The following is a 27948-nucleotide window of genomic DNA, read 5'->3' as shown; positions in this document are numbered from 1 at the left end:
AACAGCATTTTTAAGGAGGAAAATACCCTTGGAAATGGCACAGTACGAGGGTTTCTGTATCCCAACTTGCATACTTGAGCACCAACACCAACACTTCAGTGTGGCCTCGCGACAGATGTGAAAACGAAACACATCCTCATCAACCGACGCTGCACGTAGGAGGAAATTCGCTGTCCCCACAGGAAAGAGCTTTCAAATGAAAGCCATTCCCTTACACGAGCTACCTGCTCCTTTAGCTGAGGAAGCCTTCAGTGCCTCCGCAGGCACTGGGACGGGCCAGCAGCCCCGCGTGCACAGCCAGCCCAGAGCCAGTGAAAACCTGACAGAAACCTGAAAGATTGTCTTCAAAGGAGAAAGCCTCTTTCAGTGCAATTCCTTTGAGCTCGCTCACTGACAGCAAAAGCACATCCAACCAACCAAACAAGAAAACATACCCCCAGAAGGAGCCTTGCTTGGAAGCAGGCCCTGGCTTTGGCCACAGCATTGCACAAGCAGCCCATCTGCCACACGTTGCTTCCTTCCCTGCCCCACAGCACAGGGCCACGAAAGGGCCACCTCGATAACGTGGGCTGACGTGTGTTTTGGGGCCAGGCTAGAGCGTTCAGAGCCAAGCACGGCTGGCCTCCGCACCCAGGTTCAGACATAGCCATCCTTAACCGAGAGCTACAAGAAGCAGCAGGGACAGCATAAAAAGCAGCTCTCTCATGGAGAGCATCCTCCAGCAGTATCCCCGCTGCAGCAGCCACCCAAAGCCAGCGCAGTCCCATGCTCTCCTACCCAACCTCCCGGCTTTCTCTTTCACTCTGCAAGCTTCGGCGGGGCCGTGATAAGGCAGAAGAATGAACTGCTCTTATTAAATTCATAGCCTCCCTGCCATGCCTGGAGATCTAGACACGCAGCATCTGTTATTAGAGCATTTATCTTCTGGTACGAGGTGTGTCAGACATACCCACAAGAGCCACAGGCGAGAGAGGGATGCAGCCATAGGGAGGGAATAGCTTGCTGATATTTTACTTCTGCAAACAAAACAAGAGAAGGGACTGCAGATGCAGGATGCCAAGTGGAGAGCTGAAAGGACTGATTCCTCCTTGGATCATCAGCTGCAGGAAAGAGCTTAAGACAGAAGAACGTTCCCATAAAACATCAGTTTATAATAGCCACCTATATTGGTCTTGTCCCCTCCCCCGCCCCATCTTTTCACACCAATAAATGGTTTCTCCATTATTTTCCTATTTTCTGTGCTGCACAGAACAAGCACTACCACCAAGATCAAAAAGTTATTGCAACAGATCTCAAAACTGATTCTTCTCCCTAAGTCCTGCTGACTTCTGAAGGAACCTGCAGAGCCATTATCAGTGCTGGCTCCCATCAATGAGCCTTTCATGTGCTAAAGCCTCGTATTGACACTCACTTATTTATAGCAACTGCACTGCACCATTCATTTAAACACATCAGCATTTGTGAATAAAAGATAAAGTGGACTTTGAAGCATCAGCCTTAGAACATGCCAGCCAGAAAGGCAATACAAAGCTTTCAAAAGGTAAAGCTGTAATCAGTTATTGTCCCTCAGCTCCCCGCGATCTGACCTATATCAGTGGAGGATGCATCTTGCTTCTCCCAGCCTCGCTCCTTCCAGCCAGCCTGAACAACAACGAGGGGCTGCAAGGACTCCAGGTTTTCTTGGCTTCGGCTAGTTCACCTTTGAGTGACAACTACTCTTAGTTGCTTTCCTGATTTAGTGCATTCATGGTACAAAATGCCTGCCACAAGACTCCCCTGTCATTGTTTTCAGTGTTGATTGTCAGCTTTTCCTTTATAATAATAATGACTTTATTTAATCATCACCTCTCATTGAGATTTACTAGCAGAAGAACAGAACTAAATGGGGAAAACAACTCTAAAGAGTGAATCAGCTCAAGTGTGAGAAGGAAAACAGCTCTGATTTCCTTCAACTGCAGCAAAGATAATTGTAAATCACAAGAGTGTAAGGGAGAAAACCAAAGAGGTTGAGAATATCCTGGGACAACATGAAAGTAGGATTTAGAAACCCCAGTCTGAAGTGCCTGTGCTTTTCATTTCAGCTCACACATGGGTTTGGACAATTTTTTGTTAAGCAAAAAACAATGATGGAACTCCAAAACCAGACCTCTGAGTGACAGAAAGGCAGGACCAATGTCAAGGAAACGGGGACGCAGAAGGTGGACAACCCTCGGCTGAGAGCAGCCATGAAAACCCCTCCGCAAACATGAGAGCCCGCTCGATCCTACAGTAGCCCAGTTCGGGGCTGGCCTCATACTAGCCTAAAGCAGCTGAACTGGGTTAATTTGGATTTAGGCAAGCGTAAAGGAGAAGAGAATCAGGCCTCAGGAAGCAGCATTGACGCTCACGTGGCTTTACGACACAACTCACTGCATTTCATATTCTTCTAGTTTCAGGTTTGGCATCTGGGTTTTCAAATATGAAACATTTGGGCCCTTGTGATTCTGGAGGGGGATAAAAAGAAAACAACAAAAAATTCAATGTGTCCCAAGTACACCCCAAAAATTCAAGATACAAAATGAATAAATAAAAAGGTCCAGAGGCTGCTGCTGCCTCAGTCTTGGGATGTTATATTATGCTAATGTTTCAGTCAAATATATTTCATGGGGAGAAGGTGCCGTGTGCCAGCTCAGCTCATGATTGCTGCTACAGGCACCATCACACACGTTTTTAGCCATGCAAATCGTGCTGCAATTTCAGCTGAAATCCTCACAGAACTCAAATCTCCTCTTTGAGGATAGCCCAAGAATTCAGATAATAGGATGAATATCAACTTGGCTGTGCCTATTAACAGAAGATCATCAGGCGCCTCAGACATGATCCCACAGCTTAAATTACAGGATTCCGGTGGGAAAACTCTCCCAAACAGCTCTCAGCATTACGGAAGCACTCCAGAGCACAGATGTGCATGAATGGGTATTTTATGACCCAGTATTCGGTCACACTTTCCTGGACAACTTCTGGATCACAACCAGAAGTCTAGAGAAGCATATTCTACAGCAAAGAAACTCAACTTCAATATCTTTTATCTTGCAGTTTTGCTTCTGGAGAAAAACAAAAAACACTTAGAAGCACAAGCAGGAGAAAGAAAAGGAAGCGATACGTGAGAAACACAGGCGATGTCACCTCTGGGATACAGACAGATCCGGCCTTACGCAGCCTCTCGATGCATCCCCACATCTAGGTAAGTGTCACTGATGTGACATACAAGGAACGGTTCATTAGGATAAATCTTTGCACATAAATCAGCATAGTGGCAATGTTTGTAACTGCTGCCTTTGATCAAAGCGCAGTCTGGTTTACTCTGCAGACTGAGCTCAGGACTGCCAGCTGTCTGCCTTAATTACGTCAAGACCCCGCGCGGGTCAGGGAAACACTTCTTTCCGCCATCTCTCCTAACCCCTTTAAGATAATCATATTTCTTTTCTGTCACTGGTACCTGGGCACAGCAGGATGCTTGACCCACTTAGAAAACAACACAAAATCCTGCATTTAGTTGGTTAATTACAAGGAAGAAAACACTCATTTTTTTTTACAGCGCGCAATATGTGATAAAGTGCTATGCTTTAAAAAGACGACAGACCTCACTGGAAGCAGGCTGGTATCTAAAGCATCTTTTTTCAGCACAGGCTGCAGGTGAACGCTGCCTTTCCTGGGGGAGGCTTTCCAGGGGAGATCGGTTTGTGCTAACCTGTTCCACTCTGCACTATCAGCAGCACTCAGGCAGCTCGCATGAGGGGCAGCAATGATTTAAACTGTTCAAATGGTCTGTCTTGGCACAGAAAAATACAAATCTCCCCTTTAGATGTCTTCTGAAACCTCTCTCCCACAAGTAAATTAACAGCCTGCAGAGAACAACCCAGTTTGCGCAAGACTAAGAGCACTATTGTGTGCTAAAGCGCAGTCCCGTGTATGTAGGAGTCCCATGCTCCCGTGGCCAAGCGTAGCAGGCAACCGCTGCTGAGATCAATATTGCTTATCAATGAAGGGGAAAAAACATCCAAGCCTTTGAAGACTTCTAAGCTTATTGTAATGAAGCTTCCTGCTCTAATCTAGTCTGTGCACACAACAAAAACAGCCAGGCTGCAGTTTGCAATTCCTGCATTTTAAATAATTCACAAAGAAATCAAGAGAGCTTATCGCGGCGCACCGGGAATCGGGGCAGAAGCGGTCTCGCCGCAGTGCTCCTCCCTGGGACGCCTGTTGCTGCTGCTTCTGCAGCCCTGCACAGCGGCCCCAAACCGAGCGAGCGCTCTGGGGCTCCAGCGGGTCGGGACGGGCTGACAGGTCGGATGCTGCTCAAGGCTCCCAGGAACAGCGCTGACATTGGGCTGCTCCATCAAATCACGCAGCCACGTGCTTCCTCCATAACCCACCAGCACGGTGCGACAAGACAAGAAACATGGTCTGATGCAGACCGGGAAGGGTGTTTGGGAGAGGGCATTCACAGTACAGCACCGGGAAGGGATTCGGCCCCAGGATCGATGCAGGTTGCAGATCACACGAGAATTATGCGTTGTCTGATCCTTGCAGGGACGAGCCCTCCTCATCCCATAAACGTCCTGGGAACAGCCTTGGGCAAAGGACTGCTCACGTCCCCCAGGGACACCTGAGCTCCCTGCTCCATAGGCCCTCTGCAGAGTCCTCCCACCGCTTAGAAAACACTGAGCTTTCACACAGCAGCAGACTGCTCGGGTAAATACACAGTGCTGCAAAAGTAAGACCTTGGGAGCCTGCGTTAGGCAAGAGAGGCAGAAGCAGACCATGGAGTATGTTGAAGCATGGCCTTCTGGGGGATTCTGCGGGGCTCTGAAGCCCCCTCGGAGCACCAAGCCTGCGAGGAGCACAGCAGCAGCCGGGGGCTGCAGACCCCGAGCGGCGTGCTCTGCCGCGGGGCCTCCACGTCCAGCGGGGCGCAGCCACCCACGGCACTGCTCCCTGGGCACCCGGCGACAGCGGCCACCCGGGGCTGGCCTCCCGCCCAGCAACCACCAAACAGCCCAGGGTCCCGGTCCTCGCTCGGTCCTCAGCACAGCCCTGGCAAACAGGATTACCTGCACAAGGAAGCGCTTCGGAAGAACGGAAAGCGTGAGATGTGGGTGGCGGTGGGTGCCTACACATACGAGTACCCATACAGGAACGGGAGGGAACACCAGGAAACCCCCCAGGACGACACAGCCTTACTCTTGCACATGCAACTCTTGAAAATGCATCTTTAATGCAATGCTCTCCCTTGCTCTCTCATGCTTCAGCATTTCCACTCGACCATGCCCAACCAAGCTGTCGTTGCTGGCCACAGCAATGCTACCCTCAGGGCTGAATTAGTGCTTCCTCTGTAGCCAGCTCTGCTCTCGCCTCCAGGGCTGTGCGAGAGGGTGGGAGACGGCTCCTTCCAGCAGCCACCCTCCTGGCATGGAAGCGCAGCGCTTGTATAATTCACTTTGAAGCTCCCAGCCTCCGGGCGGCAAGGAGCAACCAACACACAGTTGTTCTCGCTCTGTAATCTCCCAGTCAACACACAGCGGTTCTCAGCATCGGCATCTTCCCTGGGGGGTTTACAAATATCAGAAGTGCTTCTCACTCCTCAAGGAGAGACGTTGCTGGAGGTGAGGAGGCAGCGGCTGTTTCCCTGGGCCAGACGCCGGTGCAGCCGGCGGTCCAGCATGCCACCGCGGCGGGGCACCCCGTGGTGGGCGGCCATCGTCTGCTGCAGCTTCGTTTCTTGCCCTTCTACCTTTCGCTTTCCCGTGGCACGCGCTTGCTGCCAGCAAGCAGTTTTTCCTTCCAGTTTTACTTTTAAAAACAGGAAAAAAGGGGCTTGTTTTCCCGATTAAAAAAAATCAGGCAGTCCGAGAAGCTCTCTGGCCTAAAGGGTCTGTTTTTCAAACAGTGAGGAACTGGGGGAAGTTGTTCCCACCAGAGAAGTTCACCCGGCTCGGAAGCGACTCTCTGGTTCCCTTATCCGCGGACACCCCGCAGAGCGAACGTGTTCGTTAGGCACACGGCAGGAGCGCAACCAAAAAGTACAAACCGAAAGCACCTACCTTCAACGTCCTCCCTCCACGCCGTGCCCACCAGTGCTCCCAGTACTTCAGCCCACCAGGAGAATCAAGCGCAGCAAAGAAACATCAATTTGGCACTGGGCTAGAGCCCAAAACTCCTGAAGGGCCAGAAGCAACTCATTTCACCCTGAACTGCCTGTGTAGCCATCTCCAACACATTAGGTCCCCTAACACCCCTCGTGCCGACCTTTCCTGGACAGCAGAGAACCAAGAGCTACGGGTGCAACGAGGTGGCCCCCGGAGCAGTCCTGAGCAGCTGGATGGCCAAGGCTGGAGCCCAGGCCCCAAGACAGCCCGCCGGCCTGCTCCAGGGCCTCCACCTCCCGAGCCATCAGTGAAGGGGGAGCAACCCCCCAGAGAAAACTGCTAACGCTCTGCAGCCCATTTGTGTAAATTACGGCATTTACCCTCCCCTGAGAGCTGCAGTACTTCTCATCCCCAGCCCCGGCCTTTTAATCTGATGTTCACATTTCAGTGTTCTGCTAATTAAACAATCCATTGCAAAGTTGCTGCTGCGATGCCTGCCTCTCCCTCGCGTCCCTCTCGCCAAGGCAGGGCAGCACTACGAAGCAATATGAGAAACCCGCCAGCACTAATAGTTTTGGGAATAAGATGGCGTTGGCCCCTGAGAGTGCCAATCTCCCACAGCCTGGAGATTACGTTACACTTCAACTTGTCATCCATCAAAACCCAGAAACCGATCTCACCCGGTGGAGAGGGGAAAAAAATCAATAGTTTTCTCTTTCAACACCATGGGATGCATTTTGTCTCCTCTTCCAGGGTCTTAATCAAGCGACATGAGCCTAGATAACATATCAGTGATGCTTTTGCAGCAGCTAAGGACATCTGGCACATCACAGTGGATTTTAACCATGGGCCGCTTCTTCTCTGGGGCAAACTTCATCCCTGCTAAGAGGCTGAGGTTCGGCCATCAAGTCGTTAGCTGGGCCAACGCAGGCCAAGTCATGCAGGACAACGCCAAGAAGGTCAAACCCGTTCACGGCAGGAGCCGAGCTGCAGCGAGCACCAGGCCGAACTTTGGTTCTCACCAAAAGGTCCCCAAGCAGCACCCCTCTCCTGGCAGGAGACCTCCCCTCGTACGCCTGCGACGTCCGCGAGACGAGGCGCGGGGAGGGTGCTGCGGCTCCCGGGGCGGCGGGTGCTGGGGATGCGGAGCATCGCTTGGCAGGAAGCGCTCACTCGTAACCTATCGCCGCACACCCTGCCGAGGCTAATTGCTACATTAGACATCTGAACAAACAACATTAATCACCACATTAAACAACTGCAATTAATGCTGCGCTGACAAGCAAAGTGCCACGCTGCATGCAAAGCCTCCACCTCCCGAGCTCAGCGCAACGACCCCCGCGGCAGGTCGGCCGCAGAGCCCGAGCCCGGTCCCGGCGGTGCCACGCCGCGACTGCTAACCGAGCCGGCAGCAGGGCCGGCTCCCCTTGGCTGCCCGCAAACGCAGCAGCAACACGCAACAGCAATGCTCTGCCTCCCCTCCGCCAGCACGCTCTCTGCAGAAAGCACAAGGAAAACGCGGGGGGAGACGCGCTGCTGAGCAGCACTTTGCTCTTCAACATCTTGCATTCTGCTCCCAGAGCAGAGGCGCAACACGCTGGAGAAGGGACCATCATTTTAGCACCGCGGTAGTTTCCAGGCTCCTGGAGGAGGCACGGTGACGGGGACAGATGGTGACACCTGAGCTCCTTTGGCCTGGCCCTGGCACCGCAGGCACCCGCCGTGGCGAGCCGGCGCCTGCTCCCACCCCACGCAGTCGGCTCACCAACAGCCCCATAACTCTGCCGGGACCAACGTGGGACAGCGGAGCCTCCCACCACCGGGGAGACGCCAGGGAGAGCCGGGCTGTTTTTAGAGCCTTCGCCTTGGCAATGAATTTCACTTCATTTATTTACAAAAACAGCATTTTTATGGTGAGGCCAGGTTAAAAGCATAAATAAAATATTTTATGTTGCACTGGATTTTCACGCAAGGAATCAATAGGGCTTTGATTTAGTAATAATGTGGATGAGAGCCCTGTTTATTACTTGTCAGGATGGCAACAAAAGGCAACGGGGTCATCACTCGCTCCTGGCACTGCTAAGCAGCCGTTTCACACCGGCAGTGACCCCAGAGCGGGGAGCAGCACCCCGAGACGACCACCCCAACCCAGGCAAGCAGACACATGGCTCTTGCTTATTTTTTCCCTCCTTTCTTTAACTTTTCCCCCTCCCCACGTGGTTTGGAGTCTCTGGCATTTTTATGCCATGGTTCCCATGCACACAGACTGCTGGGGGTTGCACGTTTTCCATCCCCCCAAAACGCTGTCTTGACTCGACCCATGCTGAACCCAGCAGAGCGACATGGCAGCTGCTTTCCAGGAATGGTTTATGGGGACCAGGGGTGCTGCTAAGGACAGAGGACAAGGCATCACCGACTCCCCTGTCCCTGGGCACCTATACTCACCAACCCATGCTCTATCGGATCCAAGGCAGGAACGGGAGAAAAGCAAAGAAAACCGGTGATGCAACCATGCAGCGAGAGGGACCACGAGAGCCAGGGGGACCGAAAGCAGGCCAAGCCGGGCACGGCGGCACTGGCGGACGTCACCCATGCGCGTCCAGGCGCTGGGGAGCACGCACCGCGGCAGACCGCGGAGGAGCAGGCCCCAGGGCCGCGTTGCGGCTGCTGGCCGTGAGGCCCCTCGGCAGCACTGGCTCATTAGCAGAGCAGGGAAGGAGCCCTTGCTGTGCCACTCTCCCCAGATGTGGGGTTTCGGTTCCCGCTGCAGCTTTGTCACTTGAAGGGAAACGTGGAAGCGCTTATTTGTTTGCTAATTGGCTCATCTGCATGTTTCCAGGTGATGCAGACAGGGGTCATCCATGGTGGACACAGGACACCCTACATTTCCCATCCTCGACCCTGCTCAGGGCTCTTCCCCACGGCACCCACGGGTGCGGGAGCCCGAAGGAGAAGGAACAAAACCCCAGAAATCTGCACAATACCCAGAGTGATTTGCAAATCAAGTCTGCTCACGTAGTCATCATCAGGTACACGGGACTTCTAGTTAATTAGTTTCTAATGTTATTAATTACCTGTCTTGCAAGCATTTTACATCAGACGTATTAATTTCAGACATAAGAACTCAGAGCACTCAACTTCCAGTGTTAATTGGGAGGACTTTCTTTAATGCCTGTCTCGTTTTCACAGCACAATACTACTACTCACGTAAAAAAAAAAGAAAAGAGAAAAGCTCTGCTACATCCTATCATCCAGCACTCAGTTACCATCAAGCGGCGCTTGCTGTTGCTTAATTAAGTCCCTGTAGCACAGAGGTATACGGGGGGTTGATTTTTGTTAAGAAACAGAAACCCGCAGGGGTTCGGCTCACCGGAGCACCCGCACCCATCCGCGGAGCGCAGCCCCCAGCACGCACCAGGCACCTTCTCTTCTTTTCCTCAGATGTCTGGATTCAGGCTCGCGCTTGCCTCCTGCCCCTGAACGGGCCACTTCAGTTTATTTTGGGAGTCAGAATATCGAGCTTGGAGCGCATCTCACAAAACACTGCTATTCCCCTTTGTCAAGGGCCCACGCGCTGCCTCCCTCCTCGATCGTTCACCCAGGGACTGAGGCTAAAAGAGAGCAAGGGTGCAGGAAAACAGCACACTTTAGCACTAGAACGAAGGGGCACGTCTCTCCATGGGCGCATGTGCACGTAGAAAATGCAGAGCGGTGCCATCCACAGCCACCAATACAGGATACAGGAGACACACTCAGCACCCCTGCAGCCTGCACCAAGGAAGGAATCGCTGCTTGCCTGGCACGGAGCAGTGCCGTGAACCAAAGGAGCCATCACCGAGCGAGCAGTTAGGAAGCTCTGCAAGGCGGCCGCGAGCTGGCCCAGGAGAACAGCCCACCCGCTGCACTCGGGGCACGAGATCAAAATACATGGCGGGTCACAGCCCTCCCACCCATGGCACTGCACCAGCACTTCCCCAAAGCAAAAGCCTGCTGTGGTTCCTCAGTGCTACATGCTAACCGTAGGCCAACTGGGTCTTATCCCTGATGACTTGAATGGAAAACCCACTAGACACTTGAACCAAGGGCTCTCAGATGCTTAGAACAGCTCTAAAAACTGGGTGAAGTATGAGTATTGGCATAATTCTGATTACTAGATGCTGTAGTAACATTTCTATGGCAACATGCTATTACAAAGCTATTCAGATGTTCATAAGGGTTTTCTAGTGCTCCTAAACCTGTTCAGTCCGCAATTCCCATTTATTCCAAGATAACCCCTTTAATCTGAGAGATCCTCTGAGCAATTTGTGCATCAGACCCTCACTTTGAAAGACAGCTTTGCTTGCCTGCCCCATCAGGGAGGAGACCTTCAGCCCAAGTGTGTCAAGGGCCATGGTATTTTTAGATGAAAGCACAAGATTACGCTCTGTATCTCAACGAAGGCAGTCAGGAAAAGAGTGGAATTCAGTAACGCTCTACGAAGCTCCAATCATGGCACACAGAACAATTTAGCCTTAAAATAGACTGAGAACAAAAGGCTAAGATCATTAACAAAAAAAACAGGCAGTAAGAAGGTTCACAAGCATAAATCAAGCAGAGAACAGAAGAAAAACGCTCACCAAATCAAGACCACTACATTTAGAAAATTACCAGAAGACGGAGGATAGCCATCGGCGAGAACATGGCTTCCATGAAGGAAGAGGGCAAACACAGCACTGCTTTTGCAAGATAAAACTCTTTGTCTGAAGAGAAAGGTATGCATTGTAGTCACCAAAATACTGCCACTTACCCCACATAACCCCCCAGAGGCAAAATCTCCTGGACCCCACGTTCCTTGTGAGCCCCAGCGCTCCCAGAGGAGCTCCCACCTGCACACAAAGCCTTTCAGAGGTGGAAGTGCTACAGGCAGCTGCAAAATTAAACTCAGCACAGGTTTTAAAGGACAAGCAAAAAAAGCCTTTTAAGCCAGGGTCCCCAAAGGCACCCCAGGCATCCAATACATCTTGGTTTTAATACAAGGAAATACAAATTAGTTTATTTGCACAAATTCAGTACAAAGGCACTGGGCACCTGAAGGTTTTGTGGAGCTGCCACATGAAGGCCCAGGTCTCACAGAAAGTCAGCTGCATGCAAGGTTTTAAATATTGCTTTCTAAAGCCTTTCGGGCACATTTGGACATTGCTGTCCCAAGTCCCACAGGCCAACCCACCTGAGCTTGCACAACCTCTTCCTCACGCCATGAGCAATGAACTCGGACAAGCTGCCTCCACCAGACCACCTCCCGCACCACGAACACAAGCAGTCACCTGAGGGACAGGGCCACCCAAGGAGACACCAAAGAGGGCAGACATCTCTTTCTCCACCATGATCACGAAAGGGGAAGAGGCTGCCCACACTGAATTCACCAAATGTGGAAATAAAAAGGAGCTTGCTGGTCTCCAAGTCACAGAGTCCAACCTCCTCCCACCCTTCCACCATCATCTTCCTTGCTGAAAGCCCAGACTGAAATAGTAGCCTCAAGGTACACTCCCAGGCGTCCTGCTCGGTCCTCAGCACCCTCCGGTGACGGCAGCAATGAGGTCAGCTAGGAGCAGCTACAGCCCTGAAATAGCAGCACGGCTTCTGCTCACGCATGCAAATCTCAATGGACTGGAGAAGGTAAATGTTACTGGACGCCAGCACTTCCTGACGGGTTTTGAGAGAGGCAAGGTAAAAGCAAATCTGACATGTCAATGAGCCAGAGAGATTTTCAGCTGCCGTTCATGTACCTGATGCAGGAAGGTCCTGGGGATCTCTGTCCTTCTGTACTGCCACCGTTGCTGGGCTGGTTTGGAGCACTGCAACGTGGAGCCCTTGTGCTCCGAGACTGGAGATGCAAGCAAAACCCAGGTGGGGGAGAGGGAAAGGAGCTTTTGGAATGGGAACTGGGCCTCTACCAGCTTGTACCAGTTCCTCCCTTGGACACGTGCTGCTGAAAATCCTGGCTGCAATCTAACATGCAGCTTCTTTTGCGGTCAAAGCTAATGCTGGGCACACCTGCATGTAAAGGGCAAGATCCATAAAGGCAGGAGGGGCTGTAAATCCGAAAGGACACAGCTGGAGTGGCCCCTGCCAGATGATGGCTACTGCACCAGAGCCCAGGGCTCGGCAGCCAGCGCAGCCTTCACCCGCGGGATCAGCCAGGGACAGCTCACCGGGGAATGCAGGGCGGAGGAGAGGCCAACCCTGTTCCCAGGAAACTTCCTTCCTCCCACTTCGGGGCCCTGGGAACAAGCTCACGGATTAGTTTAGGCACACGCAACGCAGCAGAGATGCCGAGCGCCAGGCCTCTGCGGGGCCAAGCTCCAGAACAGCCTGCATTGACGCACAGCCGTATCAACAAGGGAAAACATAATCTGACTGCTCAAAAGCAACAAATACTAACAGGAAAATGGATCTGGAGTTACTACCTCTCCAGTCTCATTACACAAGGACACCAGCTACCTGCTTTTAAAATAGCATGAAGAAAATCCTGTTCCCCTTGCAGGATGCCATTAAACCGTGGAACTGAGCGCTGCAGGGCACAGCGGAGGCAGGGAAGCCCATTAGACTGGAGCGGAGGATTTGGGGTCTGTGGGCCTCACACGCACCTCTGGAGTTGCCAAAGTCCTATATTCCTTGGAACAAAGAACACTGTTTCAGACCTTGCACATAACTTACCCCTGGTTTAGGTTATCATCTATCTGCATTTTCCTCTGAAGCCCCCGGAGGTAAAGGACCATTCATCTGATCCCATTTAATAACTCTGTTTACTGCTAGGTGAGCAAGCGGTCTGTCCCATTTACACCTTGAAAACGTGTTATAAAGCAGCAAAAAGACTCAAGTATTAAACTATACACTACTTGAAAAAAAAATCCACAACATCATGCCTGGAAACCCCCCCCCCCAGACAAGAATCAAGACCACTTTGTTGGTTTATTAAGGTATACAAGACTTCACCCCTGTGCCTGCTGTTTGCAAAAAGACCCATGGCCATATCAGCAGCACCATCTGCGACTCCATCTGAGCTTATAAACTACGCAGTGCTGGGCACAGCGCTTGCAGCTGGAGAAGCTGCTCTTTGCTTCCCCCATCACATAATGCCAACGACAATGAATGGCTGCCATTTATTCCATCCCAGAAATGGCCCCACTGCCGTAGCAGAAGTTACTTAAAGTTAATTCTAATGTAATATACACTTTATGCACGCACAAAAATCAATGTGGCACTTTAGGCAGAAGTGTTACTGAAGCCAGATGTCCATTAGCAGTTTAAGGTACTAGTTTAAGAACAGCTATAACGTGGCCTCAGCAAGTAAACTGTCCATTGCTAATAATCTTGCCATAAGTGAAAAATTTACAGCATACTATAATTACATCCCAAAGTTAGAGGAATCGCCGTGTGAAGCGAGAGCTCACGAGATACCACGGAAATGCGTCACCACAGGAACACATCTCTGCTGGAGCAGAGAATGATGGAAAGACACTTGCTTATTTTTAGCCTCTAGAGGTCACAGCCTCACAGTTAAATCCCTGAAGTCAGACAAGCAGTCTCTATTTTTGCTCAGCACATCATTCATAAGACATTGCGATCTTTTAAACAACCCAATTTAAGGTCTCAATTTTGGGACTATCAAAAGAAACTTTGTTTGGCCTTTACAGCTCTAAATAACCCACTGAGCAGAGCACCGGAAGGGTGTTCTCAGTAATGCCTCAGCGTCTGCAGGTTGCATGGGTCCTGTTCGTGACCCGTGGTGCTGAGATGACAGAAGTGGGTGGAACTGCTGAAGCATGAAATTGGTTTAAAATGATGAAGCGAAGATCTGTTTTTCTTCAAGATCAAATCACGTTTGAGAACACCGACAGCAGTCTATTTAATTCCCCTGAAATCTGATCCATACCATTGTTTTTTCATCCCCTTATTTCTTCTTCAGAAGTCAATGCTGAACTACAGTAAAATATTACCTGTGAGTTTTTCACTTGACCAAAATGTCACTAGGCAGTTTGGCAGTAAGCCCTCGAAATGGAAGGGAAGAAAAAGCCTCCCTCCCAATTCCCTCTAGACTGTGAGGGATGAAGCACCGCAGCCTACATTGTCCTGCTTTGGAGATGCTTCCAAACCCACTGTAACATGAGGCCACCCAAAAGGAGCAGAGTCTCAACCAAACGGAGCAGGTTTCTGCCAGTGCTGATCAACAGCTATGGCCAACTTTACCCAACCACGCCCGACCGCTCGCTTGGCCTGAGCGTGGCAATCATTTGGAGCCGTCTTAACATATAGTGTCTTAATGTAGTGGGAAACGGCCAAAGGATGTGCATGCTCCTGGGGGGCGAGGAGGAGGATGCCCAGGAGAGGAGGGACGTGGGGCTGTGCTGGCGCAGGACGCTTTGCTCGGACCTTTGCGTGCCAGACCCTCGGTACCATCCCAGAGATGCTCTGGGTTGTCAGAATATACGCTATAAGAACGTGCTCCAAGACCTCTGAACAGAATAGAGAATAGAGAAGAGTAGGCTAAACAAGCCTACTCTTTACACACTGGTCTTTGTTTATAAATAGCCCAAACTCATTAATAACTTAAAAGAAGGTGATGCTTGGTGCGGTTCAATTACAGCTGCAGCATTTAGCGTATTACCACTCTTTAGCATGCCTCAGCCATGTATTATCTTGTAACCCGACAACAGTCATTCCCATAGGGATTAAACCCTTGAATTCCGAGCAGACAAACTGCTTTTTGTCTAAAGTAGAAGTTTTAACTTGAAAGCACTGTTGCAGGTTCTTTCTGGACACGGAAAGAAAAGCTGGGTGAGAAAAACCGAAGCCCTGCCCAGCCCAAAGCTGAACGTACAAAACAAGGTCCCTTGCGCTAGGGCAAGGCGGCTTCTCAAAAACCCCAAATTTTATCTAGCTGTTGAAATACAAGTCTGAAGCATGGTGAGCTCTTGTCACTGACGGGAGAACAACAGTAAGCAACACCTCCTGCCCCCCTCATCAGATTATTTTTAGGTACTCAATTACCAACAATACAAAGAAGCTATTCTAGCAAACACTTCTAACCATTTAATTACTTTTGCAAATAATGCTGATTAGGCAGTCAACCATACATCCCCCTCCCTCCCCTCTGCCTGAGTGAATTTGTCTGCCCCAATTAAAAGCCAGTGATAGAAAAGCTAGAGTTCAAATAACATGCTAAAGGATTTGTCCGAGCACTGGCACTTAATGTCGTGCTACATCCAAATTTCTTTGGGCCTTGAACAAATGTTAGGAACTCAGGTCATTATAAAGCGCTGCAGCAAAACCTGCATAAACCTAAACCGATTCTGCTGGCCTCGCTGGAAAAAAAGTTATCCTTATTTAAAGGCTACCCTTCCTAAAATCCTTTTTTCCATCCTCACTCCTACAGCATGAAGAGCTCATTCAGGCGAGACGGTCCTGAGAGAACCCAGACAACACCAAGCTGGGTGAACAAGTACCAGGAAAACCTGCAAGAATAAAAAAGAGCCCACCCTTAACATTACTTTTTATAATTCAGCTGTTAAAAAGGAAAAAAAGCCACAGGCATTTGCCAAGCACTTCTGCTTCATTTCAAAATTCACTGCTGGAGACGAGCCTTTTACTCCTCCATCCTGCGTAAAACCCCGTGCGGTCCCCAATGCGCGCGGCGGCACAGCCCTACCTCCGCCACGCTCTCCGGCTGTCACCGCGGCCGCCTGTCAAATGAGGCTGACGCACACCCAAACAGCCACCACTGTGCGTGTTTAACAAACCCCAGCCCGCAGTTTTCTCCCTCTGGAAAATTTGGTCTGTAGCACAGAGAGATACCACCTGCAATTAGCTGATAACCATGGTCTTGCCACAGTGTGACCACAGGCAAAAAAATCAAAAATAGAAAATAAAAAAATCGCAGCCTAACCCCGGCGAAGTCCCTGCGCAGAGAGCACCGGGGCGATGGCTGGAACTGGGGAAACTCGCTGCCAGCGGGCAGAGCTGGGGTCCCGCACGGCAGCCGAACCCGAAGCTGGCCAAGGAGGTTAACGACCAGTGAGTCCTCTGAACATATTTGCGCTTCAGCCTGCTTTAATGAAAAGTATCCGGAGGCAGGTAAAGCAAAGCTGACAGTCTGTCTCCAGTCTGTATGGGCCAGATTACCAAGATTTATCGCCATGTATCGAAATGCGGACAGATGAGCGTTTCCTGCTGAAAGCAGCCGCTGCTCCACGTATGATGGGATGCGATGCTGTGTGCGCCTGCGCCCGGTGCCCGCACGCCGTCCCGCGTCGCAGCGGGGAGCCCAGCTCGCCCAGGGCTCCGAGTCCGGGCTCCCCTCTTCTGCCTTGCTGGGCCAGGCGGCTGCGAGAAGGCGCTGGAGGAGGAGTATCCATCACCCCATCACCGATTCCCTTTTTTTTTTCCCCAACTCCCAATGAGTTTCTCAGCTTCAAACAAGTCCAAAGCAGAAAATACCCTCTGCACCTGTGAGCTAAGCTGACAAAGGTAATTAAAGCAACCAGTTTTCCTATAGAAAAGCAGCAAACATTTGTAAAACCATAAATGCCAGCGTATCCCGTAGTAGAGACCGAAAATAACAGAGATACCTACATCTGCGCGAGGCAGTCACACGTACGTGCTTCGAGCTGACCTAAAAATATACGCGTCTATTCTCCCCCTGAATTTGTGCTTAATGAAAAAGTCGTACCCCCTATCTCAGGGCCACAAAAAAGGGCTCAGCAAAGCCGCATGCCATTTGCCTAAATCATTGTGAAAGATTACACTCAGCTCAAGCCTGGCAGCTTCACACGGAGCAGGGCAGCGGCGTGCTGCCGCTGTGGCTGTTCTGCTGGTGCTTTTAAGAAGCCATACATTAAGACCAGTATTAATATCCACATACAGAAATTAATAATAACTATCTAGCAAGTTTTTTTTTTAAAAAAGATTTATGTACCCTGACAGAAATAACCTTTAAAAACATGAATCACCTGCCTGCTGTCATTCCAAGCCAGATCACTGTTATTTTTAAACACTCAGGTGAATCAGCAGTGCTCATATATGTACTTAAGAAGGTGAAATCTGGGGAAAGCTGCATCAGGACTGATTTTTGAGAAGACTGTAACCGCAGATTTATCAAATTGTGCCTCAAAACCAAAACATCCCTCTGCTAAAAATTCCTCTATTGTACTTTCGGTTCATTTGGAAAGACAATGCTATTGTTAGGAGAAGGCGCTAATTAGGATTCCTGTGCCAGTTTTAGCCTGAGTTTCTCTTCAAAATCTGCCTCTAGCAAATGCTGAATCCATCGCTTTTGTTTAACTAAAACAGGCTTATCATTTTTTTTCCTTTGGTATATTTTACAGCTTGGATTTTAATATGAATTTTGGTTTAGAGATGAAAGAGCTCTTGCCAAGAATACGTTGCTGTAACATCACAATTTGATGGCACGTTTAACTATTTTTTCCCCCACTTGGATGTTTATTTGCAAAAGATTAACCATGCTATATATGCACGTAATGCAAGTTATTGCTTTTCACCTATTCTTTGTCTGCAAGGGCTTAGCTACTACAAGCCAACTTGCATATTTAATGTATTTTAAAACAGTTGTATTTTGCTGCATTATTGCTGCACAGTTTTGGACTGCATCCAACTGTACTAAGTTTAGCTACAAAACTGGCTCTTTTAAAATAATTTCCTTGCTAAAAAGCCGACTGCAGAGCCTCCGGGCTCTGCTCATCAGAGCAAGAGCTGCTACCCGGAGGGAAGACGGGGCTGGCTCTGCCTCCGGGGACACGCAGGGTCAGCCCGGGCATCCCCTATTTTGCAAGGGGAGCAGGAGCTGCAACGGCAGGACCCGCTCGGGGACGCCGGGAGGGGCACGCGGGGGCTGCCAGCGACGGGAGAAGGCGGCAAGGCTCAGGCACCCGCCGCCTTTCCCCTCGTGGAGCACGCGGCCGCCCGCACGGCTTCGACACCGTGATTTACTGCTGGGCAACCTGAATGAACTGCAACCTGCCTCCCCTGCGGCTGGAAAGCCATTTTAGCCACATAACAAATGGGAAAGGGGAGGAAAGCTCCATGCAAATGCTTCCTCGCCCCTGCCTGCGCGCTGGCACAGTCGCTGCAGCAGGAGCACGCTGGGAACAGACCCCATACAGACCCCACGCCACCACGGGGGACCACCCCACGCCACCACGGGGAACCCACGCCGGCTGAGCGCCTCCTCCTCCTCTCGTCTGTTCATTGGAACGACCAACACAAGCAGCCCATCGGGCCCGGCATGCAGGGAGCATCCCTCCAGAGCATCCCCAGGGCTTATGGCGAGCAAAGGCGACGGGGCTCAGCCGGGGGCCACCCAGCACCCTCCGCGGACCCTCCTCTGCTGCAAAGTCAAACAACAGTCCTATCAAAAGGCTAAGGGCAAACAGACCCGGCGCATCCCTTTGCAGACCTCTTTGGTAGACCTCTGCACGTCACAGGGATGCGGCACGAAGCGCGCCACACCGTAGGGATAGCCCTGGTTTTTCCATGCAATTTAACTGGATTAAAAGGAAGAAATAATTTATAGGGTAGTATGCAGCAGCATAAGAAACAGATTGATTCTTTATAATGATTTACACAGGAAGTCTGCCTCCATTAAATATTTCTTTTAAGGTTTCTGATTAAAATTAGCAATGTTTCAAAAACACCTCCTTCCACCCTTTCCCAAATGACACAAAACAGCAGAGCTTGAGACTTGCCAAAGCCTCAGGATCTTCTACAAAAAAGATCCTGTTAACCTTCCACACTGTCTTTTCCAGGCCTTAGAATATTACATTCATTCCTTCCCGCTCAGAAAAATACAGCACACAGTTACTTCCCCAGCCTCTGTGCAGAAGTAGATTTCTTCCATGGACTAACTTGAAACCATCTTTTGGAAACACATTTATAACTATGTTGAACTTTCATACAGATCATCCTCTGCTAGAGAAACTGAACGTCATACTAATCCCAATTAGATTTGAGACCAGAATACTCTCTCTTTATAATTATTATGAGAATGTATTCAATTTGCTACTTTCATCTAGCAGCAATTACAACTGTTTTCCACATCCTTTAGGAAGCCATGAGTCATATTTCATGCTAATCACTGTTTATTTGGTATTCTCCTCTGAAAATAAAAGGATTAGTTCACAAACCCTCAAACAGAAATGATAAGAGAGAAAAAAAATTCAAATGAAGTGGTGCATCAGAAGGAGATAAAAAAATTAAAGATCTTCCACATGCTAAATAGTGTTACAAAGCAGCAATTGTAAAAATCTATCCCTTGGACAAATGCTGACTGCAAATAAGAATTTTTCAGGGCAGCTCTTTGAAGCCACTTAGAAAAAATTAGCAACTTAGTGGTACTACAAAAATCTCCCTCCCTTTAAAGAGATTTAAGCTGGTTTTGGAAGGAGAAAAGATGCCAGCAACAAGAGATGCAATATCCGCTAGCAGATCGTTATGGCTGAGGTGGATGCCTCGTCTTTCTTGGGCTGCAAACCCAGGCTGTCTGCTTCTATGGGGCAAAGTTCGGGGTCTGTCACTCCTGCACGCCACAGAAATCCCCTCCTATTTCTCACACCTTAGGACATGGCAGTACATGGCACAACTGCTCTCCATCCACCTGCATCCTCCTCTCCTGCACGCCCTCCGTTACCAAGGCTTCTGACCACGTCCCTAACGGCAGAAGCGTACACGGCACTTCACCCTCTTCACTAAGGAAGTAGTTTAAATCTGCACATGTGAAAATATTACGCAAGCTAGGTCTGAGCAAGATAGACAGGGCAACTACCAGTGAGCAGCATGGAGAGAAAGGGCCCCAAAAAGTTGCAAGTTGGAAGGAACAACATAGTCATCTCTACCTGCCCCGACTTACACGTGCAAAGAAGAAAACCCAGAGTTACTCCATGTACCAGCAGTGGATAGCAATCCCTGAGCACAGGTCCACGCAGCACTTTGCACATGCAGAACAGGACAAAGTCAAGCTTCACCTATTTGTATTGGCTAATCTAAAACTAACAGAAAGCAAATTCTGGCTTAATCCAATTATTTGTACTAAATTAAAATCCCTCACTGATGCTTTATCAATGCCTGGTTGCTTTACAGAGGAGAGAACCCTGGAGCTTCGTTAACTGATGGGAAGTTACACACGGTAACGCAAGCCCTGGCAGAGGACTCGCTCCGGGAGCCCACCGCACACCGCGTGCAGCAAGGCTGCGAGGCCGCGGGAACCGCCCGGAGCAGACCACAGCGCCGGTGCCAGGCCCAGGCAAGGCGTGCTGGGACCCCCGCGCAGAGCGGCCGGTCCCCTCCTCTGCAAACCAGAGACGGCGCTGCTGGCCAGTGGATAGGGGATTTCTGGGAAAAAAAAAAAAGAGAGAAAATGGGAAACAGCGCTGCCCGTTAGGCCCCCATATGCTCTTTGGAGACCTGCGGTCGGTTGCTGCATGCGCAGGGAGCGAGGTGGATGCGTGCGCAGGAAGCAAAGGCGAGGCTGTATCACACCTATGCACAACACGCTACACCCGGGGGATGGAAAAGCTCCACAGCTGAGATGCAGAGCACCCAAAGCAACTCCCAGATCCAAAACTCTGGTCTCGGGCCAGGCACGCTGGCAGCAGGAGCCACAGGCAGCCAGGAGCAGCAGGCAGTCCCGCCAACGTGGGGGCCGCGCTTCTGCACACCTCCACGCTGCAGCGTCCGAGCACATCATGCATTAATAAAATCCCTATCCCGGTCCCTCCCCTGAGAGGTAGGGAAGACTACTTCCACGTAAGAGCTCAAGACAAACCCGATGTACATCACTCCAACAGAAAACATACGTCCAGATCGGGAACGGAAACCACGTCCTCAGAGTGCCAGCGCGTTGCTCTTCTCCCTCTTGCCTTAAGCCATTCATCACCCACTCCTGCTTCCAGAGCAGCCTGCGCAGCCAGCCCCAGGCAACCTGGCACGGGAGCAGGAACATCTCTGCAGCCACCGCCCATACTGCACTTGCTGTCTGGACACAGAGACTTTCAGTCTCCGTGCTGCCATCTCCGCAGGCTTCACAAAACTTCTATTCACACCAGCAATGGCCACCACCCACATCTTCTCCAAAGCAAAAAAAATAAACTCATTTATTAGACTATTTAACACAGCCTTTTCCCCATAGAGGAAGAGGCGTGCAGGCTTCTTCTGAAAGCAACGTTATTCAACCCTCAAGTTGATATTTATTTGTTGGATGATGAAAAACAAAGAGACAAAGAGGTACAACAGCCCTCTTGAGCCTTCCCGAGCCCAGCCCAAGTCTATGCTGAATGCTGAGGACTGCAGGGTGAATCCCAGAGGTGCGTGGCGAGATGCCGAAAACCCTTCTGCCCTCCAGGACCCAGGGGCTTTACGGGACACCGGCACGAGACTCTCTCGGTCCACAAGCACTTCCCTCGTTAGCTCACGTTTCTGAACCACCAAGGCCAACAAGCTAACACAAGCCACCGGAGCAACACTGGAAATCCAGCCGTCAGTGCCATTTTTGTGGGCATAAGACAGAAAGATCAAGCTTTGTTAAATTGCACCTTTCTAAAACGAAAAAAAAAGACAGTAAAATCTTTCAGCCCCTGCTAAAAATTAATACGAGGTACATTTACTACACATATTCAAAAATCGCTCTTCGCCTTCAGAAAACATCAGCAAGGACACAACCTTTAACGCTGCGAGTTAGACGGGGACGAATTTAGTGTCACAGGGCTATCGCCTGCGGAAGAAAGTAATCGCAGCAGAAACCCCCCTTGCCCGGGATTTTTATGCTTGGAAAGGTTTCAAAAAATAACAAACCAATGGGTGCTGCTGTTAACTACAAGTCCTATAAAACATCTGGAGATTTTATTCTGATCACCACAGGCATGATAAGAATTAAGGCAGAAATAAAACCTTGTCGTTGATAAACAAGCCAGCAGCCAAACCCTGCCTGTAGGCAGAGCGACTCATAAAATGGTTATTAATCAAAGCGGGGGGAAAACCTTTACCTTCTCGTCCTCAGTAAAGGCAGGTTTTGAAAGGTCATGGGGTAAAACCTGAAAGTTAAAATGAGATCTCAAAAAAACCCACCAAGGAAAACCATTAGAAGAAATCTATACATTCATCCCTTTCTGAAAATATGCTTTTCACTGGCTCACAGACATCAGAAGTCAAGGCATGAGCTCCAACAGCTCAGCTCTCCCCTCCATATATCTCTGGACAGAAATCAAGTATTTGGGACATTCATAATTCAAACTCCTTAAATCTCAAATTTAAATTAAGTTTCCTTAATAAACTACACATCACACAGTTCTTCTAAAAGGCTTTTTTTTTTTCTTGAAAGGTTTAATAAACCCTAAATAAATAAATAAAACACTGTACTTCAAGAAGTCATAAAGTTCGAATAAGATAACCTTGAATTTAGTTTCCTGCACATGGTAATGAAGCTCCAGAGTATTGGAAATTCCTGCTGCTGCGGAGAAAAATAAATTGGGCAGACGCAGTGAGCGCTATCCCTTAGTACGAATGAACATAAACAAGATGCAAGAATGCAAAGCCAGCATGCGCGGCCAGCTATAATTTTCTGTGATTAGAGACTAAAATGAAATGTAAAACAACATCCCAGAGTGTCAAATTAGTGAAAAAAGTCATGAACAACATAAAAAAGTTTGTTTTTTTTTTTAAAAGTCTTACAAGTCTCTACAAAAATGGTGAAAATGAAAAGCACATTCATCTCGGTATTCAAATGAGTTTTCTGCTCAGCTTCCCCTCGCACCCCTGCACGCACCCAAACGGTATTTGCTCTCAGTCGGAAGCCGCTTGGTCCCTGCCGAAAAAGCGGGGCCCGTTAGCCGGGCGCAGGACCCGGCCAGCCCCCGCTCCCGCTGCGGGGTGACGGGGCTGCACAGCACGGCCCTGCGGCACGCTGCGCCGGGGCTCGTGTTGCAGTAGCAGCCCAAACCGAAGTGTCACCCAGCTGCAGATTTCTAAGACAGGAGGTGTCGCAAGGCGAGCATTCATCTAAAAGCAATAAAACAATACACTAAGAAATATTAAAAGTGCTTTAGGGGAAATCTCTAGGCAAAGAATTTGGGGCTAGAGGGCTCAGTTGTCCAAATCCAGATTTCCTAACAGAGCTTACAGCAATGCTCTTGCTGAGCTCTCCAGCAGCTTCCAGCACATACTCATAAGGGGGAACACGGTACCCAGCCTGCACGTGCAAACTGCACGTTTTCCATCTAGAATATGCCATTTGCCAGGACAGAAGTATTTGACGAGTCCAGAAGAGCAGCCAGGCTGATTTCTGCGGATTGATCACTCCAAGAGGACCTCTCCTCTAGAAACACAGGGGTCAAAATAAGCTCCCCAGTCTCTGGGGGGAGGAACTACAAATGTACACACTCCACAGCAAAATCCTCCTCCCGCTCTTCCCTTTTGCAATCGCAAACATGGTGCAGCAACGCAATAATCCTAACGGGACGTGCCAAGGCAGCAAGGCACGGAGCGGTATGTAGCAAACCTCCCCAGGGACCAAAAGACACAGACACTGGCTTTTGTCTGTACCATACCGCAATCAAAAAGCGCCCGTCGTGCACTTTTACTCCACTTGAGAAACCTAACAGCAATGTAGATTGCAGACACCTTCCAGATTTGGTACAAGAGCAATTCCTTCACTGACCTTAAGACTCGCCTGTTTCAGAACGTCCCTCCAGCCCAGGTGCTGTGACAAGGCTGGGACACCAGGCTGGAAACACCTCAGTCTGCAGAGCTCTGTCCTGTCTTGTTCCAGACAGCTGCATTGCTTCATCCCCATTCCTGAGACTAACCAAGCTTCGTCCTGGAAACAGCCAGGATTTTTCTCCCCCAGGAGGCTGTGAACAACCTCCTGCTCTAATGAACATTTCAGCCTTTTCAAATTCTAGCCAAAACGTATTCCTGGCCAGCTCCTCCCCACACCAATACACTGTTCGTAAGCATTCAACTCCAGGTTTGGAGCTTTGCTGTCACGTGAAGATGCACCTGCTTCCCTGCAGACAGAAAGCTCTGCTGAGGAGGCTTAAGACAATGCATTAATCCTTCCAAAATCAGTTGTAATTTAAGGTCACTTAAACTAACTTAAATTTAATAAACTCCATCTGGAAAGTTGGTGTGGAGGGTACTTACGGACTACCACAACTATCAGCACATCTGGATGTTATGCTGCTTCCCAACACACGTCTTCACTATTCCAAGATCTAGGCAAAGGAGCCATCAAGCCCTGGAGAAGGAGTCCAGGAGATGCTACACAAAGAGGAGATGTGCTCTCTCCCTCTTCCCCTCCAACGCATTCATCCCTTTTTCATAGTACCCAGACAGCGGGGCCTTATGCCACTGACTTCTGATGCTTGAGCAGTGTAGTTACTTCCGAGGAGGAGGCCTAGGGAACGGCCTACCTGGAAGTTTCAGGTTCCAAGATGAAAACCCACCATTAACCATAATAGAGGCCAAAGAAAGCAAAGAAGCTCCCCCCCACCCCCCGGCATTCTTTTTAACACAAGAAAAGGCAGTATTAGGCTAAAAGAAGGAAAAAGCATGCAAGTACAAACACAGGAGTAACGCAAAATTTCAGAAAAGAATCTACTGAACACAATCATATTGCACACAGCCTATCCAAAAATGCCACCTATGGTCTGTGGTTGATCTCTGGTACCTACTCCTCATAGGCAATGGTGACCGGTCCCCTAACCCAGGCCTTTCTGCGTGGCAGAAGGCTGCGGCAGTGAGTCTAAGATGGGTAGGCAGCTGGCTCAAGACTCCAGAGCTTAAAGGGAAGCAGCGTGGAGCAGACAACTTCAACAACAAAGGTAGCTACAAAGCAGGAGACAGTACAATGCTGGGGCTCAAATACAGTTTTCTACAGAAATACTGTTTAACAAAAGGACTTTGACACTTTTGCCTCATTTCAAAGACAGGCTCCAAGGCCAAGTGTGCATCTATGGTCCAATGTCTGCCCCCACAGCAGCTTTGTCCTCCATGCCCATTCATAAGTGATTCCAAAGAGCTACAAAGGCTTTTGTACATGACGACCTCTAACCAGCCAGTGACAGCAGCGCTATGCTTTTAGGCCCTGTCACTTCACGGACCAAGAATGGACTAACTGCACAGGAAGCAGCTCCTGATTTACACTGGTTGAATCTGTATCAGAGCAAAGATCTAAGAGCAGCAGCGTGGAGCTGAAACACTCTCCGGAGCCTCACAGGAACAGTCCTGTTCTTCATCACTTTCATCTTTGCTTCTGGCTGCCAAGGGTCTTGACAGGTAACGTTTGTTGGTTAATCACCTTCAGAGGGCAAGAGCACACAGTATAGAGATGAATCTAGAACTGAGTTCACACCTCACCCTGGCAGCAAAGTCTCAAAGGTGGAAGTGACCTCCAACAGAAAAGGTATCAGAGAAGATAGGGCTGAAGAATCTTGCAAGGCCATTTGACCCGCAGACCTGTTGATCCTCAAGCCTTTCCCAGCCAGTGTACCTCTCCATTCCTAACACTTTCAGTTTTAGCTAACAGACTCTTTGCTTTATTTTTGAAGCTGTCACCCAACAGCTCTATCAGTAATTACAGATTTTTTGTATAGGGAATTTGGCTCCGGTACACACGTCGAAGACTCAAAGGAGGAGGTTACAAAAGCTTGGCTCCATCATAAGCCCGGTTCAAGCCACAGCAAGTCTCTGAACTTACCTTCCTGCATCCACAAGGCTTTATCAGTTTTTCTACGTGAGATCTACTAAGAACCCTAGACCAAAAGCACTCTGCAGGAGCACTGCACCATAGTCTTCAATCTGGCAATGGCATCCTCACTCAGTTCTTTGGGATGACCTCCCAGGGGAGGGACCAAGCTTTGAAGAGACCCCAAAATGACTGCAGAGCATCGGTGAGACCACCACAAATATAGTGTCACCTGTCTACACCCCTGCTTTTGCTCAGTGGGCTGCACATCATTGAAGTCACAGCTTGCCTCTGTTGAAGCAGAATCCAGTGGAAGGGCACAACCAGTTTCAGTGGCAAAAGAGTAAGGCCTCTTTAAAACATAAGGACTGTGATACCGGCTTAGGCCAAAGATCTTTCTAGCCCAGCATCCGAACGTGAATTTGCCCAGTCTTTGAGCTCATGCAAACTTTGAGTACCCACGGTGACTACAAGTCATCAGGAACCACCTCCCACAGGTTGTTTGAAGTTGATGCCCGCTGGCCCCTGTACTGGGAGAGACAGTAAACAGTCATTCCCTATTCGGTCCTCAAAGCCACACGTGGTTATACATGTCTCTATCATACCCTTACTTCCCATCATCTGTTCTCCAGGCAGCGTGAGCTCTTTTGTGCGCACCTCTAAAGCCTGGCAGCACTGCTGGAGGCACAGCCATCCCCACTACTCACCCAAGGGCAAGTCACCTGCGCAGGGGGGGACTGCCGAGTCCTGCAGCCGAGATCTGGGTGTTAAAAAAAAAGTCGCACAAACTATCTGACAATGAGTAGATGCAAAAAAGAATTAAGCTGTGAGCAAGCCTATTTATCTTTCCTTATTTTCCCCATATAAAGGAGGCACAAAGACAAGGCTTTATGAGGTGCTCAGCACTGCTCTGTGGGAGGTGCAGAGGCAGCACAGTGGTTACCGTGTCCTTCTGGCTGCTTGCTACGGAAAAAAAATTAAGTTTCTCTCCCCTGGAACATGAAATCCACAGATAATTATCTGGAAAAAAAAGAGGAAATTAAGTCTGAATTAGACACACAAACCCCCTCTAGGATGGGGGGAAAATAATGGATTTTCTACTCTTCGTCAAGAGAGGAAGTGCTTTGCACACTGGTGTCCCAGCGAGGCCAAGCCGGCCTCATTTTTCTGCAGAATTTTCCTCTTCACGGGCATCTCGCAGTCTGACCCGCACCCGCCACGCCACGGGACCCCACGAACACCAGCTTCCCTGGGGTGGAAGGCAGCAGGTCTCAAGGGCTGTTAAAGGGAAAATGCAACGCTGGACAGCAGAAGAAACACACACCCAGGCCCATCTGAAGTCGTGTTATTTTAAGGACAACAGTGAAGACCAGTTAAGGATCTTAATTTTCAGAGGTAGGAATTTGCCTCGTAGTTCCTTCCTTTCCTTCTCTCCCACTCTGCCCTCACAATTTTTCCTCGGGAGGCCAGTGAAAAGAACCATCCAGCCCAAGCCAGCTCACGCCGCGCCGCGGGCACTCGTACTCCAGACGAGTCGCTCACCATCCAGCGGCTTTCATAGGAAAGCGGAAGCCTCTTTTTTGCTCAGATAAAAGATGGTGAGCAAATAGAGAGCAAAGGGAACAAAAGTTTTAAACAGGGCTTTCCATTCGTGACTTGGTCTTTTGCATTTCCATTTGCCACCTTTGCAGGAACGGCATCCCAAAGCCGGAGAGCGCGAGCGGCAGCCTGCAAGCTCTCCCCAGGAAGCACCACGTCATGGGGCTCGCCCAGAGCCTGCAGGTAAAAGTCAGATCCCAGCTGAGGCCACTGCACATTACTTCTTACAAATACAAACTTATTTTAGATAAATATCTCTAATTTACAATCTTAAAAAAGAAAAAAAGAGACTTTCACCAGATAGTATTTTGCTGTTATTTTCTTTCCAGCGATTTGAAAGTCTTTGCAGCGGTTATTCTTTCTCTTTTCTTACAAGAGAAAGTTTTCTCAGTCTCCAGGAAATCCCTCTTCACAGCAATGGCAAGAATAAAGGAAAATGCTCCACCAGCAAAAAAGCAGAGTGCCATAGAACCTTTTTTGTCTTCTTCTCTT

At 49.6% G+C, this 27948-nt stretch overlaps 1 protein-coding gene across 1 annotated transcript in view; it reads right to left on the bottom strand.

The window, feature by feature from the left end:
* The window catches only part of HS6ST2 (heparan sulfate 6-O-sulfotransferase 2), a 136782-nt gene that overhangs the window by 59655 nt on the left and 49179 nt on the right, over window positions 1-27948 (bottom strand). The window lies entirely within an intron of this gene.

This window comes from Dromaius novaehollandiae, chromosome 11 (genome assembly GCF_036370855.1).
Source record: "Dromaius novaehollandiae isolate bDroNov1 chromosome 11, bDroNov1.hap1, whole genome shotgun sequence".
Taxonomy (NCBI): domain Eukaryota; kingdom Metazoa; phylum Chordata; class Aves; order Casuariiformes; family Dromaiidae; genus Dromaius; species Dromaius novaehollandiae.
The sequence above is the reverse complement of the archived record's forward strand: the minus strand, read 5'-3'. Positions and strand labels throughout refer to the sequence as shown.